This window comes from Scardinius erythrophthalmus, assembly GCF_964197995.2.
Source record: "Scardinius erythrophthalmus genome assembly, chromosome: 8".
Lineage (NCBI taxonomy): Eukaryota > Metazoa > Chordata > Actinopteri > Cypriniformes > Leuciscidae > Scardinius > Scardinius erythrophthalmus.
In genome coordinates, this window is record NC_138228.1 from 1,655,303 (window position 1) to 1,673,207 (window position 17,905).

General features: G+C 38.1%; 1 protein-coding gene across 1 annotated transcript in view; it reads right to left on the reverse strand.

Moving 5' to 3' along the window:
- rpp25b (ribonuclease P/MRP subunit p25, b) overlaps positions 1 to 17,424 on the reverse strand; it is a 28,287-nt gene extending 10,863 nt beyond the window's left edge. Inside the window, exon 1 of the mRNA XM_081371932.1 lies at positions 17,318 to 17,424. The gene's annotated coding sequence lies outside the window, so the exon portion shown is untranslated. The remainder of the gene's footprint in view (positions 1 to 17,317) is intronic.
- Between the last annotated feature and the right edge of the window lie 481 nt (positions 17,425 to 17,905).

A 17,905-nucleotide genomic window follows, 5' to 3' on the forward strand; every position in this document is an offset into this window, starting at 1 on the left:
TGAACCGATTCACTGTTATTGAACCGATTCACTGTTATTGAACTGATTCACTGTTATTGAACTTATTCACTGTTATTGAACCGATTCACTGTTATTGAACTGATTCACTGTTATTGAACTGATTCACTGTTATTGAACCGATTCACTGTTATTGAACTGATTCTGATTCACTGTTATTGAACTGATTCAATTTTATTGAACTTATTCAGTGTTATTGAACTGATTCACTGTTATTGAACCGATTCACTGTTATTGAACTGATTCACTGTTATTAAACTGATTCACTGTTATTGAACTGATTCAGTGTTATTGAACTGATTCTGATTCACTGTTATTGAACTGATTCAGTGTTATTGAACTGATAGTGTTATTGAACTGATTCAGTGTTATTGAACTGATTCTGATTCACTGTTATTGAACTGATTCAGTTTTATTTAACTGATTCAATGTTATTGAACTGTTTCAGTGTTATTGAACTGATTCAGTATTATTGAACTGATTCACTGTTATTGAACTGATTCAGTGATATTGAACTGATTCCGTGTTATTGAACTGATTCACTGTTATTAAACCGATTCAATATTATTGAACTGATTCACTGTTATTGAACTGATTCATTGTTATTGATCTGATTCAGCTGTTATTAAACCGATTCACTGTTATTGAACTGAACTGAATCAACATTGAACTGAATTGATCTGAACTTTGCAACATTAACAGTTATTTTCACGTTTATTGTAAAAACGTTCACCCCTAATTCAACTTAACAATGCAAGTTCTAAGTATAATTAGATGGTCTGCACAAGCCATTTCAACAATTTTTCTTAAATCTTCTATTTTTGAATCGTGCATAACTTTAAAAATGAATTTGAAACTGATTATTTTGACGAGTCAATGACTGATGTTGTCGTATCATCCCATTTTTTACAGCATTCTGTGAAGCTGCTTTGACACAATCTGTATTGTATAGAGCTCTATAGAAATAAATATGACTTGACAAGCTTCACATTTAAACCTGTAAACCTGTAAACCTGTAAACAAGGAAATGATTTTCCGAGGCACGCGTCACAGAATCCACAGATAAGCAGGATTACTCCTTTAAGGAACAGCCTAAAGCAGCTCGTCTCTTTCTCCATGTCTAAACGTCTCCTCTAACCAGGAGAACCGTGAATCCCACATCCCAGGAATGACATTAATCTGTTTCTTTATCAAATGGCCATCAGGAGCAGAAGAGCGACAGTCGGCTTGAGGAACTCCAGGGCAAATAAACTCCCAGCCAGCTTTCCCAAACGCACCGGCCCCTGAAGCCCCGAGACACGTCTGATGAGGAAAACAGGAGAAGAGGAACGAGCAGGAGTGTAATTAACTTCCCATGACACCAGTGACACACACACACACACTCGATCCGGCCCGCAGCTCTGCAATGCAGACACACACACACACACACACACACACACACACACACACACACACACACACACACACACACACACACACACACACACACACACACACACACACACACACACACACACACACACACACACATCAGGACCGATTTTCACATCATGCAACATACAGTAACTCCTTCCCGTAACTCGAACCGGTGCAAACAACACCAAAGTCATGGGTTTGATTCCCAGTGAATGCATGAATGACCAAATATATATATATATATATTTAATGCATGCAATGCAAGTCACTTTGAATAAAAACATTAAATGTAAATGCAATTCACTCACCTAAGATCAAACACGCTTGCTTAGTTGGGTTTAAAAGACTAATTTTCAGTAATATTATCAATTTCACTGCACTGACTCTATTGGATGAACAACATTTGAGTTGATATGCCTTACATTTTTTTCACCTTAATAATATTATATTAAACCGATTTTAAGATAAATCTTGCATGAATTATTTTGATGAGTTAAAGTAATGTTAAATTCATGAATTGTCATGACTTACTGATCATATAATGTTTTACAGTGTTATTGAACTGAACTGTTATTCAGTCTGTTAATGAACTGAATTGAATTAACATAGAGCTGAATAACATTTAACAGTTTCAGCAGAAATATTAATTTTGCATTTATCTCTTCCAATATGAACTAGAAAAATAAATCCTGCGCACTATTCAAACTTGCAGAAAATGTATCCGTAACATTTCAGTCCCTCAACTTTCCTCAGGCTTATTACTAACACACAGTGACAGCTAATAAAGTACATGACAAATATTGTTTCCTAGAAGAAAGAAGCGATTCTGAACTGAAACGAGTCTCACTTCTTGCTGAAGGTTGGGTAACTAATTAGCATAATGCCAGCCTGTGGTCTTGATTGGCTGAGCAGCGTCTCTTAGCTCCGCCCTCAAACACTGTAGTGTATCTGAGACTGGAAGAGTTTGGTTCGTGTTGTTCGTGTGGAGAAGACGCTGTTTTCTGAGATTGATACGGTAAAACCCACGCCATCGTCACTGTTCGGATCACTGTGATCAAGAGCTGAGATTCAGATATGATAATGAGCGTTGACTTTCTGACCAATCACAGCAGAGCAGCTCTCAGAGAGGCGGGGCTTAGAGAGACTGAATCCGTGATGGAAGCGTTTCAGACACTGAGAGAAATTAGGAGATGTGCAATTATGGGAAAATTAAAGTGTTTTTGACCTTTGATGAATGTGAACATGTTGGAGATGCAAAAACAACATTAAGAGCCTTTAGAATAGTTTAATAGGGCACTTAAAATACACATATATTGGTTATCGCTCCCAAAACTTTCCAGTGCGAGTGTGGCCGATTTAACTCTTAATTCCACCAGTTGCAGAAACAACAAGAAAACACATTTGTTCCTCAGTACATCTGATAATGATCATGTGAATGAGTTCAGCGTTTGCTGCATTAAGACGAGCGGCTGTTATCCGGATTCTTTAAAGGCGAGTGGAGCCGTGAACGTGGAGAGTTTAATTGAACAGCTCTTCAGTGTAAAAGTCATTAGCTGATAATGGCTTCAGGCCCGCTAATGGAATTTATTGCAGTATTTTGATCAATTAAATTAAAAATGATTAGAGCTTTATGCAAAAAGGCAAATGGATAATTAATGATTCACTGTTAATCGAATGTTTTGTCAGGAAAGGATGTTAAAATATCACAAAAACACGCCGATCTGCATCCAGAAGTTTTCTGAATAAAATAAAATCAATAATCAACAATTAGCCATCGGACTGATCTATGAATGCACTGTGCTTTAGGATAAAAAAAAAATTGAAACTGAAAGAAAAATGTACAATTTTTACGACTGAAAGTTTCAGACTCATTTTTCTAAATGTCATGATCATTTGTTAACAAACAAGTATGCAGTACTTCAATGAGCTCATTGTTTCTGCCTCAAACCATTGTTTAAATTAATACATTTTTCACTAACTGTGATTTTATATATGTACATTTCTGAAATGCATAACTTAGAGAGTTTCCTCTGATAACAGATCACTCTAGATTGTAATATGGACTCATGCAGTTTCTGTAAAGCTGCTTTGAAACGACGTGTATTGTGAAAAGCGCTACACAAATAAATGTTAAATGAATTGAATTGAAAGTAACAGATTGAAATGAATGTGAAACTTTGATGCAGAACAACTATAATCTTTATTTTCCAGTGAATCTCCGCATCTGTTGACATGATGTCGATTAACACATGGAGGGAGTCTGGACTGATCTCTGTGTGCCGTCGACGCCTCAGATGCTCAGATGGACTGAACCCGGAAACTGCAGCTGGAACTGATTGAATTTGAGCGGGTTAATCTCTCGGGGTTGTTGTGTTAGTGAGATCTCTCCTCGCTCAGATCATTACAGTTTTACCGGCTCTAGAGATCCAGAGCAGAGAAACATCCAGACCTCATGTAGAGTCCAACAATTCAGCATGAAGCCAGATGGCTAAAGACTCCATAGAGAGAGAGAGAGAGAGAGAGAGTGTGTGTGTGTGTGTGTGTGTGTGTGTGTGTGTGTGTGTGTGTGTGTGTGTGTGTGCGTGCGTGTGTGTGTGTGTGTGTGTGTACACTCCCTGCAGTGGCCATTCGTACTGGGTCACTAACTTCTTCGTCACACTCACAGAGACGTGAGGTCATCTAACACGGCATGCTGTGAGGGAAATGTCAAGTGTGTGTGTGAGTGAGTGTGTGAGTGTGTGTGTGTGTGTGTGTGTGAGAGAGAGATATAGAGACATTCTCCCTCACATCATTCAACAGTAGAAGTCGCAGTGTAACTCGGTGTGTGTGTGTGTGTGTGTGTCAACAATGTCAAATATTCCTGGTCAGGACAGAGTTAGAATATCAGAGAACGTGTTCATTCAAAATCACCATGAAATCAAAATTGACACTTCTTATTTTTTTATGTTACATTGAAGTATTTAATCTATAAATGATTTATCGGTGCACATTATTATAGTGTTAATAATGTTGAATCAGAAAAACTTCCTCTTGCAGCATCTCTGATGATGTGGGCGGGGCAACCTGTCAATCACATGAGATCAGCCAATAGCAAACCACAACCATCCAATCAATTCCTCACGGAAACAATCAAGCCCCGCCCACATTTGTTCCTGTTCCTGAAGCGTTTCACTCGGATATACGACACAGTAATGAAGAAAAGACTTGCGCAACTTTCCTTTCATGCCAACTTTTATATTTTAAATAAATATATGCAAATTTCTGTGTAATGTTTACATCTTTTACACTCAATTATTATCTTTAATTGTGTCTTCATACTCAATTGGCATTGTCTGATATCTGCTGTATTGATAACTCTGGTCGCTTTCCAAACTTTTTATTTACAGACATTGGCAATATATTTAAATAAAACAATTGAATTGTAGAAAATGAAAGAAATACAGTTCCATAATCCCAGAAGTTTTAATAACTGAATGTTCTTCAGAATTTTTAAATTGCATGACTTTTCCAGAAGTTTGGGATTGCATTTTTTTTTTAATCATTTTTTACTCACAAATAGCAATCTCTACCTGATAAAATATTTTAAAGCCTTACGTCTATAATGTATATTCAGAACATTTCCATGACACTTTAAATTCCTAAAGGTTCTTAAATAAAAATGACAGTGTTTGAGGGCATGAATTAAAATAAGAAATATGATGTCAGCTGACATCTCAGTTAGTGTAGCTCATTTTAAACTGTTTTAATGTCGTCTTGAGGAAGTTTGCTGAGGCCGTCTGGTTGAAAATCACTATCTTAGAGTCCAGTTTAATATTAGTTAATAATGCCATGCAAAAATTGCTTATAGGACAAATAAAAACAGGCATTACTAATCGACTAGATATCATAAAGTCAGAGTATAGAGCTATAAATGAATGTGGAGAGATCATGTTTGTATTCTGAAACCTCATATATGACCGTTCTCTGTAATTATACACAGTTTAACGTGTCTGCTTGATCTTACACATGTTGTCGGGTTATTAATCAGAGTAATATAATGCATGTGAACACACTCAGTGTTGAGATCTCATCTAAATGTGAGATTAATCGGCTCTTTTTCTGAGGAGAAACATGAGGAGAAGAGCAGATTAAACTTCAGGTGTCCAAACTTTAGGAGGATTTCTGCCCTCAGTGAGTGACACAATATCTAAATTGCATGTGCATGTGGAAGGAGATTTGTCCCGTTTTTTAATTGCAATGAAGAGCAAATCCCCCATAATGCCCTGCTTTACAATAGAGCCGTAATTGCAGGAGTGTAATTGCACACCAATGTTCAGCTGCTCACCGTGTGTGTGTGTGTGTGTGTTTTCTAGTTCCCTGTAGGTGTCAACGCTGAAGAGCTCAATAATTAGAAACGGGGGAAAAATGAGGTGGCAATTTTATGTCTGTAATTATCAAAATCCAGCAGAAGAGTTGTGAGTTTACAGAGGACTGAAGCTCTGTTCAGTACGACTCGACATTTACTCGATATACCGCCTACTGTTATTTTAAGCATGTGAAACAGCATGCTAGGCAAGTTTATTTATAAAGCACGTTTCATATATAATGGTGAAGTGCTTTACATGCAAAAAAAGTAAAATAATCACGACAAGTGCATTAGAAAAGAAAGAAAGATTAAAAATAGATGATTTAATGGCACAATAGCCAAAGATTTTTAGATTAAAATATACAAAAACCACTAGAACAATATTAAATGTTATATTTGTTGACTGTACTTACATTATCCCAAATGCTTCCAACAATATTTAAGTCGTGTCACTGCGTCGCCTGTCAATAGTAGTAATTTTGTTAGATATTTTTAATTTAGTTTTAGTCTTAGTCCTGAATCAAATGTACTTTTTAGTTTTTATCATATTTAGTCAACCTTGTTCTGTTTTTTTTTTTTTTTTCAAAATGTCTGAGCATTTAGTCTAGTTTTAGCAAAGACTATTTTAGTCACACATTTTCGTCATGCAGCATAAATGGTTAAATTGATAATCAAGCAAAAAAAGACTTTGTCACACAGAGAGTAAGTGCATTTATTCACACAATCGAGAGATCCATCGTGTTTGGGTTTATTACAGTTCATCACTAAGAAGGTTTGATGGTGGTGGAAATCCAGCTTTTATTGCTGAGTATTTCCTCCTTAAAACTGCAGTGAACCAAAGACAGTCTCAAAAACACGCTTTGAAATCGCTGGTGTTTCTGACGTCACAAACTACCTTGTAACCAATCAGATCAACGTGTGATCGTCAACCAGTGGATCTCTGAGCTGAGGGAGTGAGTGGAGGCGGGGCTCATTTGCATATTCATAGAAACGCGCATACTAAATGAGGCAAGGGTGTCGAGTTACATTCAAGATATTTTAAGGTATAAAGATATTTTTCCAAGGAAAAAACTTTTAAATATATAATTTTGGTGATCAAAGATGAGATGTAATGGATAAACTGATTGACTACAGGGAGACTTTAAAATTACTTGCATGACATTTTAGCAACACGAGTCAAAAAAAAAGGCGAAACTTACATACTGTGCCTTTAAAACAGTTATAAAGAGGACTAAAAGAAGATAAGATAGAGGTATTTCTAACCAACTTGATCTGTTAGGTTCATATTCAATAAGCATATCTGCAATGTATGAGGTTCCAAGCCATTGAGTGATTGACTGACTGACCGAAACTTTGCTAATAACGTAAAGCATTAATCATAGAAGTTTGAGAAGTGTACAGGGTTTAAACTTTTTTTGTGCATTTATATTATAGTTTTCCGACAAACCTTTCAATGATTTGGGTATGCAGTGTTTTCTAATTTGTCACACTGGAAATTAAATGTCAAGTCGAGCGCTTCGCATTATGGGATACAGTAGTTTACTCATCACCGCTGACATTTCCTATCAAATTACTGAGGATAATCAATGCTGAGCATTTGTTTTGCAGGTGTATGTTTGACAAACAGGATCATTTACCATGTTTTACCCATGACTCAAACTCAAAAACCTAAAACGGATGAGGAATACGTATATGAGAGTGTGTCCTTCAGCATTACACAAACTCTCAGTGGCGCTCAAGCAATCAACTGCTCCAATTACTGCTGATTTTAATTCGGATCAGTGATCGAACTCCCCTCTGACTGAGGATCTGGCAACCATCAGAAGACGCATACAGATCAGCATTAAGGTCAACAAGCTGCGAGCGAAGCGATTACATCCTATTAACCGTCAGTAAACGTCCACTTTCCTGCATTTTCAAGCACAACACCGCGGTTATCAGCGCTTCGAGAGGGTAACAGGTCAGCGCCTGCAAACGCCAATAATGGGTTTTACTCAAGGTGAATTGTACATCTTGAATGCTAAATTTAAATGCAAATTTAACGGCAGTACCCAGAAGACCTCTAAATATTCTTAAATCCTGCTGAAAAGCGTGAGTGTTCTCTCCCTCCCCGCGCGCGTTATCGAATGGCCTTTGTCACGGCTGACGGCGCTTTCTGCTGATGGAATCAAAAAACGCCTTTCACAGATTGAAATGAGCTGTGATCGGTATTGGAGAAGCATTTTGTGCTAGAAAAGCCACACGGAGAGAGTGTTAAATACAAGGCAATCACAACGTCAAGCACGAAGACTGTGTTTATGTGTGTGTGTGTGTGTGGACTGCAGAGAAGGTTTGCTAGATTATGATGGTAATCAGAGGTGAACCAAAACAAAGTCGAGCCCTTGAAACGCTTTTCTGCCTGATATCGACGCGGAGAACACGCCATAATTCAAATCTCTTTTATTCTTCACAGCTGATCCACACACACATTCTCTCGGTTTCTCTTGCTCAGTGTCTTTCTGTTGTTTTCCTGCACAAATATCTAAACATTCTTAAATCAAGATTCATTTAGTGGAGAAGCAAAATGACATGAAAAACGTATCAACATTTAGCGAGTTTTTGCTTAAAACAAGAAAAATATCTTCCAATGGGGTCAGAAGAATGATCTTGTTCAGAAGAGCTGATGCTGCAGTGGATATTATGAGAACATTAACGTGCTTTTGACCTTTGATGAATGCGAACCCGTTCTAGGAGACTTTTTAGAAAATTAGGATGCTTTAAAATAGCATAATAAGGGCACTTTGAATCATTTCGCTTCTCCAGTAAATGTTTCTTGATTTAAGAATATTTAGATGTTTGTGCTGGAAAACAAGACAGAAACACTGAGGAAGAACATCTTTTTTCTTTTCCTTTTCAAATATTTTTAAAATTGTTTAATCAAGACACATTTACTTAAGAGCAAAATAACTGAAGATATTAAGCCTTGCTTACTGACAAAAAAACACCAAAATTCATCACCAGAATTAAGTGAGATTGTGAGATCTGACAGTGGGGTCAGAAAAATAAATTAAATTCAAAAGAGAAAACATTTTTCAGACTCCATTAGCAGATATTTGCTCGTGTTTTAAGCATAGACTTAATTTTGATCGATTTTTCAGAAAATATCTGACTTAATATCTGAAGTCATTTGCTTTTTAAGGTATTAAGTCTGGTCTTCTGAAAAAACATTGAAATTCATCATCAGAATCAAGTGTGATTGAGCTTAAAACAAGAAGTCAGTGGGGAATATTCAAATGTTTAGTTTTCAATATTTACTGAGATTATTAAAATCAAAGGTTGTATTTGTAACATTAGTTAATGCACTGTGAACTAACATGAACAAACAATGAACAGCTGTATTTTTATTGACTAATATTTACAAAGATTAATAAATACAGTAACAAATGCATTGCTTGTTGTTAGTTAATACATTAACTAATGTTAACTAATGAACCTTATTGTAGAGGGGGTAACAACACTTTATTTTATAGTGTCTTTGTTACATATGTTACATGTACTTACCATAGTAATAACAGTAAATTATGCATAATTACATGCAACTAACCCTCAACCAAACCCTAATCATACCCTAACCCTATAGTAAGTACATGCAGTTAATTAATATTACTCAGTACTTACATGTATAATTACACTGTAACAATGACACCTTAAAATAAAGTGTAACCATAAAGTGTTGAAAACGAAGGAAAACGAGGACGAGCATCAGTTTTTGCACTGTATGGATGGTCAGATCCACACACACACACACACACACACACACACTGCGGCTATTAACCACGTGAGCGTTTAAACTCAAAGTGCATTGAGGTGTCAGACGTGTGGCGTTCAGGCCTCTAATAAAGGAGTTTCTGTGGACCGTGAGTCTTTGCAGCGGCTCTGGGTGTGTGTGTGTGTGTGTGTGTGTGTGTGTGTGTGTGTGTGTGTGTGTGGGGGTGTGTGTCGAATCTCACAGCCGCTATAATGGCACCCTGTCAAGACTGCAGATCCATCCAAAGTGCTTCCCAAATAAGCACCTATTGTGGAGCATCGGCAGAGGAGTGGAAGAGAACAGAGAGAGCCGTCATTGTGTCGGAGAAGAGGAGGAAGATGAAGAGAGGGGGAAGAAAAGAGGAGAAGATTGCAGAGCGATTTGCTGCGTTTGATGTTTGAGCTGCAGTCTTTGTTCTGCTGTATTTCTCCCACAGCATGTTCGGCTTGAACACATAATTGATCGATGTAAAATTAAAACAATTGGATTTACAGCCGTGAACGAGCGCTTATTGAGCTTCAGGGTGATTGATATGAACATTATAGATGCTCTGATCCAGCTGAACACACAGAACATGAACTGAACGCACCGAACGACACCAAGTCTTTGATGTTATATGATTTAAAGTGCCTCTATTATGATTTTTCAATATATGATCTTTCATCCAGTGTGCATTAGCTGTTTGTGAATGTTAAGTTATTGTCTCCTAAAATAATCGATTCTGAACTGAAACGAGTCGTCGGTAATTCCAGTCCGTTACAAACCTACGTAACAATAACTAATTAGCATAATGCCAGCCTGTGGTCTTGATTGGCTGAGCAGCGTCTCTTAGCTCCGCCCTCAAACACTGTAGTGTATCTGAGACTGGAAGAGTTTGGGTCGTGTTGTTCGTGTCGAGAAGACGCTGTTTTCTGAGATTGATACGGTAAAACCCACGCCATCGTTACTGTTCGTATCACTGTGATCACGAGCTGAGATTCAGATATGATAATGAGCGTTTACTTTCTGACCAATCACAGCAGAGCAGCTCTCAGAGAGGCGGAGCTTAGAGAGACATGCAATGTATATTATGAGGAAATTAAAGTGTTTTTGACCTTGGATGCATGTAAACCTATAGAAGACTGCAAAGCAAAATAGGAACCTTTAAATTAGTATAATAGCGGCACTTTAATATTATTTGTCACAATGCATACACAAACTGCTTCAAATTAGATCTGGATATAAATATATGAAGAGTATATACAAACACTCCAATATATGTAGTAGTGATGCGTATGTGTATCTATCTGCACTGTGACATTAAAATACTTCTGGGAATGTTTTTTTACTGTAAATGATCTTGTAATGTTTTGTGCAAAAAAACATAAATTTGACAGCATTTTACTGTAAAATTACATTTATTGCAATGTTTAATCATTTAGTCAAACCAAAAATTATTCAGACACCAGATATAATTTCTGATATTTTTTGTGAGGAGAGCAAAATAAAATGAACTCTGACATATTATACCCCGATATTCTTCATACAGAGACTACCAGTAAAATTTGGCACCGAAACTGATTGGGACACTTTGAGCTGATCATGTTTTGCTGAAGTGTGTTTTCTTTAATTGCTAATGCTCTTTTTACACACAGACTGAACAAAATGAAGCATTGCTTGGTGATTGGTCGAGCTAAACTGGTATTATCTAATTGTGTAGTTAAATTTAACAGCTGACAGATATTCAACATAATTCATATATGAGACAGTCTAACAGAAGGACGGACAAAACCAGTCAAATATCAACGAGTTCTGCTCATATTTCATTACCGTTTTCTAAACTATAGCGAATAAACTGATAATATGAGAAATGTTGAAGGTGTCTGAATACATTTTGGTTTGACTGTATATATATATATCATTGCACCATTACTTCAAAAATGCTGTTTTCATCAAAACTTTCTTTGCCAATCTGAGAGGCAGAGATTTAAATCAATGACTTCACTGAACGGCATGAGGCCAGAAATCAGGGGAAAATGCTTTCCATGCATTCCTCTATCAGCCAGAGGGTTTAAAAGTTATTTGCGGAAGAAACGTCTGACCATCACAGGCAGAGGAACGAGAGACAGACATCAGACGAGAAACAAGCCTTCAGAAACACACCGGACCGGGTGTCTCGTGTTCAGACGTCGTTCTCTGTATCTGACACCATAACCCGAGTTTAAACACCGTCTCTGTCTCTCTGACCTGTGAAGCATCTCGTTCTTCAGCGCTTTTGTTCTGTCGGTCTGTCACGGATGACTGTCTCTCTCTCTCTCTCTCTCCTGTTCTCCACTTTAATTACTCTGTATTCAGTCGCTCTAATAGAAACCATGATGAAAGTGATTAGACCCTGGACAGGCCTGAATAGATCCGCAAATGGACCAAGGGATGGAAAGATAAGTAGATGAAAGGAAGGACAGAAAAGAGAAAGAGGGAAAACAAGACAGTGGAGGTGAATATCCATTGAGCGCGGATGATTTGCAATAACGTACAGTACAATAGAGCCACATGATAAAGAACTAGATTCAATGGGCTCGGCAAACAGTCTCACATGCAAATTAAAGCGAATCATTCAATGTAAACAGTGACTTGTATTTTTATCATCAACTGATACGATGCATCATTGCTTGAATGCAATGTGAGTTTGTTGTATGCATCTCTGCATGGAAATGCATCACTTAAAATGATCTTATATTTGTTCTCACAGCACATCAGTGAGGTTCTATATAAACCAAACATCATTCAGACACCAGATATCATTTTTAATATTTTTTCACTAGTGTGTGCAGGACACTATAGTTCATTTATGTAAGTGAGGAGAGCAAAATAAAGTAAACTGTGAGATATTATACACAAATATTCTTCATTCAGTGACTACCAGTGACATTTATAAAATGATTCGGACACTTTGACCTGACCTTAAATGTGTTTTCTTTAATTGCTAATGCTCTTTTTACACACAGACTGAACACAATGAAGCATTGCTTGGTGATTGGTTGAGCTAAACTGGTATTATCTAATTGTGTAGTTAAATTTAACAGCTGACAGATATTCAACATAATTCATGTGTGAGACAGTCTAACAGAAGGACGGACAAAACTCAGTCAAAACTGAGTTCTGCTCATATTTTATTGCCATTCTCTAAACTATAGTGAATAAACTGTGATAATGTGAGAAATATTAAAGGTGTCTGAATAAATGTTGGTTTGACTGTAGAACACAAGGATGCTTGACTCAGTTTTAAAGAACCATTAATGCCAAAAAGGTTCTATGTAAGGAGAACAGGGTGCATGTGAATTATTATAATGAGGAATATTGTAACGTGTTCGTTCCCGGGAGAAACTCAAGACTACAATGGAGGCGTTTCAGGAGTTCAGAAACACTGACACTGATATAGAGAAGAACTGGAGCTTTTCATGATTAAAATGCGACATTACACACTGAAGAAAGATGAAGATGTGAATAAAAACTTAATAGGACTCCTTCATGATGTTATGGATGAGAGAAATGATCTGCACACTCTCTAGACTATTAATGTGGTAAATCATGGTATCGGATGGCAATTTTTTTAACTTTAATATCCTGTGGTATTCAGAGGGGCTTCAATGTCCGAAAGCCAAGAAATTGCCATGGTGCATTTCTAAAAAACAAGCACAATATCATGATTTAATTAGCTAAAAAGCATAGTAATACTATGGTACTTGCCTTGGTATATCTGCAGTTTTTATATTTCCACTGTTAAAGTCAATAATTGTATCCCTTATAACTCATCTTTCATCACCAAAATTACATATTTAAACTTTTTTAAATCCTTAAAATATCTTGAATGTAACTCGACACCCTTGCCTCATTTAGAATGCGCGGTCTATGAATATGCAAATGAGCCCCGCCTCCACTCACTCACTCAGCTCAGAGATCCACTGGTTGACGATCACACGTTGATCTGATTGGTTACAAGGTAGTTTGTGACGTCAGAAACACCAGCGATTTCAAAGCGTGTTTTTGAGACTGTCTTTGGTTCACTGCAGTTTTAAAGGTCCCGTATTATGCCCCTTTTCACAAGATGTAAAATAAGTCTCTGATGTCCCCAGAGTGTGTATGTGAAGTTTCAGCTCAAAATACTCAACAGATCATTTTTTACAGCATGTTTAAATTGTCATTTTTGGGGCTCAGAAAAACGCGCTGTTTTAGTGTGTGCCCTTTAAATGCAAATGAGCTGCTGCTGGACGGGCCAGGGGGCGGAGCCTCATGAGCTCGCGCTCAGTCTCTCAGGACAATCTCATCTCACGGAATGATGATAATATCAGAAACTCTCAGTAACGGTGTTCATTTCGACCCGGAGTTGGACAATAATGCCTACAGAGTCAGAGTGCTGTATGGAGATGGAACAGGTATAGTTTAGTAGTTTAATTACGGTTATAACGTATTTGTCATCTGCTTGTATGTATCCACTAATAGCCTACAAGTCTGCTGTTTCAGACCAGGTCCGAATGATGATCAAACATATACTGATGAGTTTAATAAAGTTTATTGTACATAACCCAAAAGATGAAGCGTCAGTTTTACTTCAGAAAATCACCGTAAGAGCTGAGTAAACACAGTAAGTTATTGTGCACAAGTACATAAACGAATTTCGGTAGAGTTGAGGGAGCATTTTCTTTAAAAACAAAATAATTCCACCTCGTCTTCAGCGGCTGCCTCAGATTTCGGGAGTAAATAGAGAGAGCTATGTGGATTAATACATCCAGCCACACAACACCTACAACGCTGGGAGACATTCTCATCTATGGCTGTGAACTCCATCAGGGCGGGGCTATGTTAGAACGGCAGTGTCTGTCAACACTCGTGGGCGGGGCCTGTGGCTTTAGTGATGTCACTAAAACAGCATTCTGAAGACAGGTCGTTGGGAGACACTGCTGATGATTTATGGGGATTAATAAAAAAGGAGTGAGTGGATTTTTATCACTATTGGGTGGTTGTGTACACACACTGCCAACACACATTTATGTCCAAACAGCATGCAAAAGTGAATTTTGCATTATAGGGGTCCTTTAAGGAGAAAATACTCCGCAACGGTGTCGACTTATGAAGTTACACATGGTTTGTCTTAAAGCATATTAAAAACACCACATAGACACATAAACAATATTAAAAGCTGGATTTACACCACAGGGAGACTTTAAGTGGAGTTAAAAGGAAAAACAGAAATATAAGCATCAACTCTCTGGTGTCTGTGGCCCTTCGCTGCATGTCGACATTATTTACTGTTCTGTTTGAAACGCTTTAAAATCGATCATGACAGAGATGAAGTGATGGAGCTTCGGTGAACGAGCGGGAAACATGAACGGATGAGGGTTTAACATCCTAATGACGGTCATAAATAACGGTTAACACACACGCCAGCTAAAGCACACACACACACTGCTGCGTCTGACATCTCAATTAGAGGAGCAATCAAATAAAATCCATCAGCACAGGACAGTGAGCCTGAACATGAGCGCAGATGATGGATGAGTGACAGCAGATTCTCCTCCAGATGTTGGAGATCCAGCTCCGCTTTACACTGGAATCCAGAGGCAGGTTTTTGAGCTGGCAGCAGAGATACACACACACACACACACACACACGCACACACACACGCACGCACGCACGCACGCACGCACACACACACGCACACACACACACACACGCACACGCACACACTCAAACACACACGCACAAACACACACACTCGCACAAACACACACTCGCGCACACACGCACAGACTCAAACACACACTCACAAACACACACACACACACACACACGCACACATACACACTCGCACAAACACACACTCACGCGCACACACACACACACACACACACACACACACACACACACACACACACACACACACCTCACTCTCTCTCACACACACACACACACACACACACACACACTTGCACAAACACAAACACACACACACACACACTTTTATGACATGATTTTGTGCTTCAGCTTCTCGTCAGATTTTCCGTCCAATCAAATACTCTCAAGAAGCTGAAGCCCCGCCCCCTACACTATAATAGACGCTGAAGCTGAAGATCACGAGTTGTGACGCAATCTTCTGAAAACGGGTTTCAAAGTGCAAGGTTTTGAAAACTGTTATCATCTTCGTGTAAACTACAAAAACGTGAATTTGTGAAAACTAGGCAGGTGGTGCTGGGGAAGGTGGAGGGCTAGGAAAATTCCCCCACACACACTTAACTCGCTCACTCACACACTCACTCTCTCTCTCTCTCTCTCTCTCTCTCTCTCTCTCTCTCTCTCTCTCTCTCTCTCTCTCTTTCTCACACACACACACACACACACACACACACACACACACACACACACACACACACACACAAATCCTGGACTGATCCTGCAGTTGGCAGACGAACATTAAAGCTCACTCAGTTTAATGTCAGTGTCTCTCCCAGCAAACAGCATGTGATGTCAGTGTGTGTGTGTGTGTGTGTGTGTGTGTGTGAGTGCGCCGCAGGCCTTGTGTGTGTGTGTGTGTGAACAGATACTTGAGCGTTGAGATGTTTAGTGAGTTAATGGCACCAGAGACGTGTAGTTCATCAGCGGTCTGAGGGCTGCCAGATCCTCTCCACATAAGTGAGCAATTAACACAAATTATTCAAATGAGGGTTCAGATGAGGGGCGGGGTCTGGACACGACTGAACTCCGGCGAGATCTGTTCAACTGAATAATAAACACTCATATCTTAATAAATAAACACTCATTTGCATGCATACAGGATGGTGTTTGTGTTAAACCAGTTAGTTATTAACTGAGGAGTGTTCATTTCAAACTCCTGGAGTTACTGCATCCGTCACAGTTTAGAAACTGCATTTTAATGAAGAATTTTATTGTAGAAAACTGAAATGCGTTCAGAATATACATTTATAGAGAGTGGATGTGCTTGAGATGCTATTTATTCTGCATTTTGGTTTAACACATCTACTCGTAAAAGAAGCTTGTTTCCACCACACAATAAAAATTGTGACTTTTTAATCAGACGATTCAAGTTTGAGTTTATATCTCAGAATTCAGAGTTTTTTATGAAAGTCAAACAGAATAAAAAAAAAAGGTAATTGCTACTTTTTACCTCCGAATATTCTTGCAATTGAAAGTTTGTATCTCACAAATCTTGTGAGATACAAACTTTCAATTGCAAGAAAATTCTGAGGTAAAAAGTAGCAATTACCTTCTTTTTATTTTTTTATTTTTTTATTCTGTTTGGCTAGAGCACTAGATGGGCATCTAAACATGTTATTTTGTGCCTGTAAACAAATTATTTTTGGAACCATAAAGGAAACTGTATTGTGAGCTTCGATCATTAAAGCTCATAATAAATATCAGTTATGAATCTGTTTAACATGTCAAAAATCTCCTAAAAGTGTATTAATGCCAGCTCTATTTGTTATCCTCTTTACTAATTCACTTTTAGATCTGATGCATTTTAAATGGGTCGAGCATTTCTACAAGGACTCTTTGTAGTTATGGAATTTGACTTAATAATCACAATATGCACGTTGTGAGAAAACCAGAGACTCGAGACGTTTCGTTTGTTCAGTGGATTCTGCTGTCATCACGTGGTCACAAAACTGAACAACATGCGAGAAACCTAAAACACTCAAAAGTTGTCTTTCATAACACACAGACTGCTCTGAAAGCACAGCGATTGAGAAAGGACTCACTGTGGTTCGACTCTGTAGATCCGTTTTACCCTCTCATCTGATGTTTATGAAGAAATGAAGCTCTTCTGATGGAGGGCCGATGTTGCTGTGTTTCCACTCCTGTCCACACGGTGGCGCTGTTGCATCACTGTTCAAATCAACACACGCTGAACGGGCGGAAGTCTGATCATTACATGTGAACTCCCGCGCTTATTTTACCACCAAAATTGTCCTCGGTAGTTTTACTGATCAATAGCTAATTATGTGATTGATCACAATTTTGCTTTTAATTCAACGTGTCACTTGCTGTTTCCAAGTAAAAAGTATTTACGCACATTAAATGGTCGATTCATGAGCTTTTAAACGAGTGACGTCATGCCAGTTTAGAACGAATTTCAATATATTGCTGATGATATTTTTGACTAGTGACGACATTTAGGGCCTCAAATTTAGCAAAACAATTAAGTGCAAACACACACACACACACACACACACACACACACACACACACACACACACACACACTCATAGACACACACATACACTCATAGACACACACACATACTCTCTCATGCACACATGATCCCACACACACACACACACTCACAC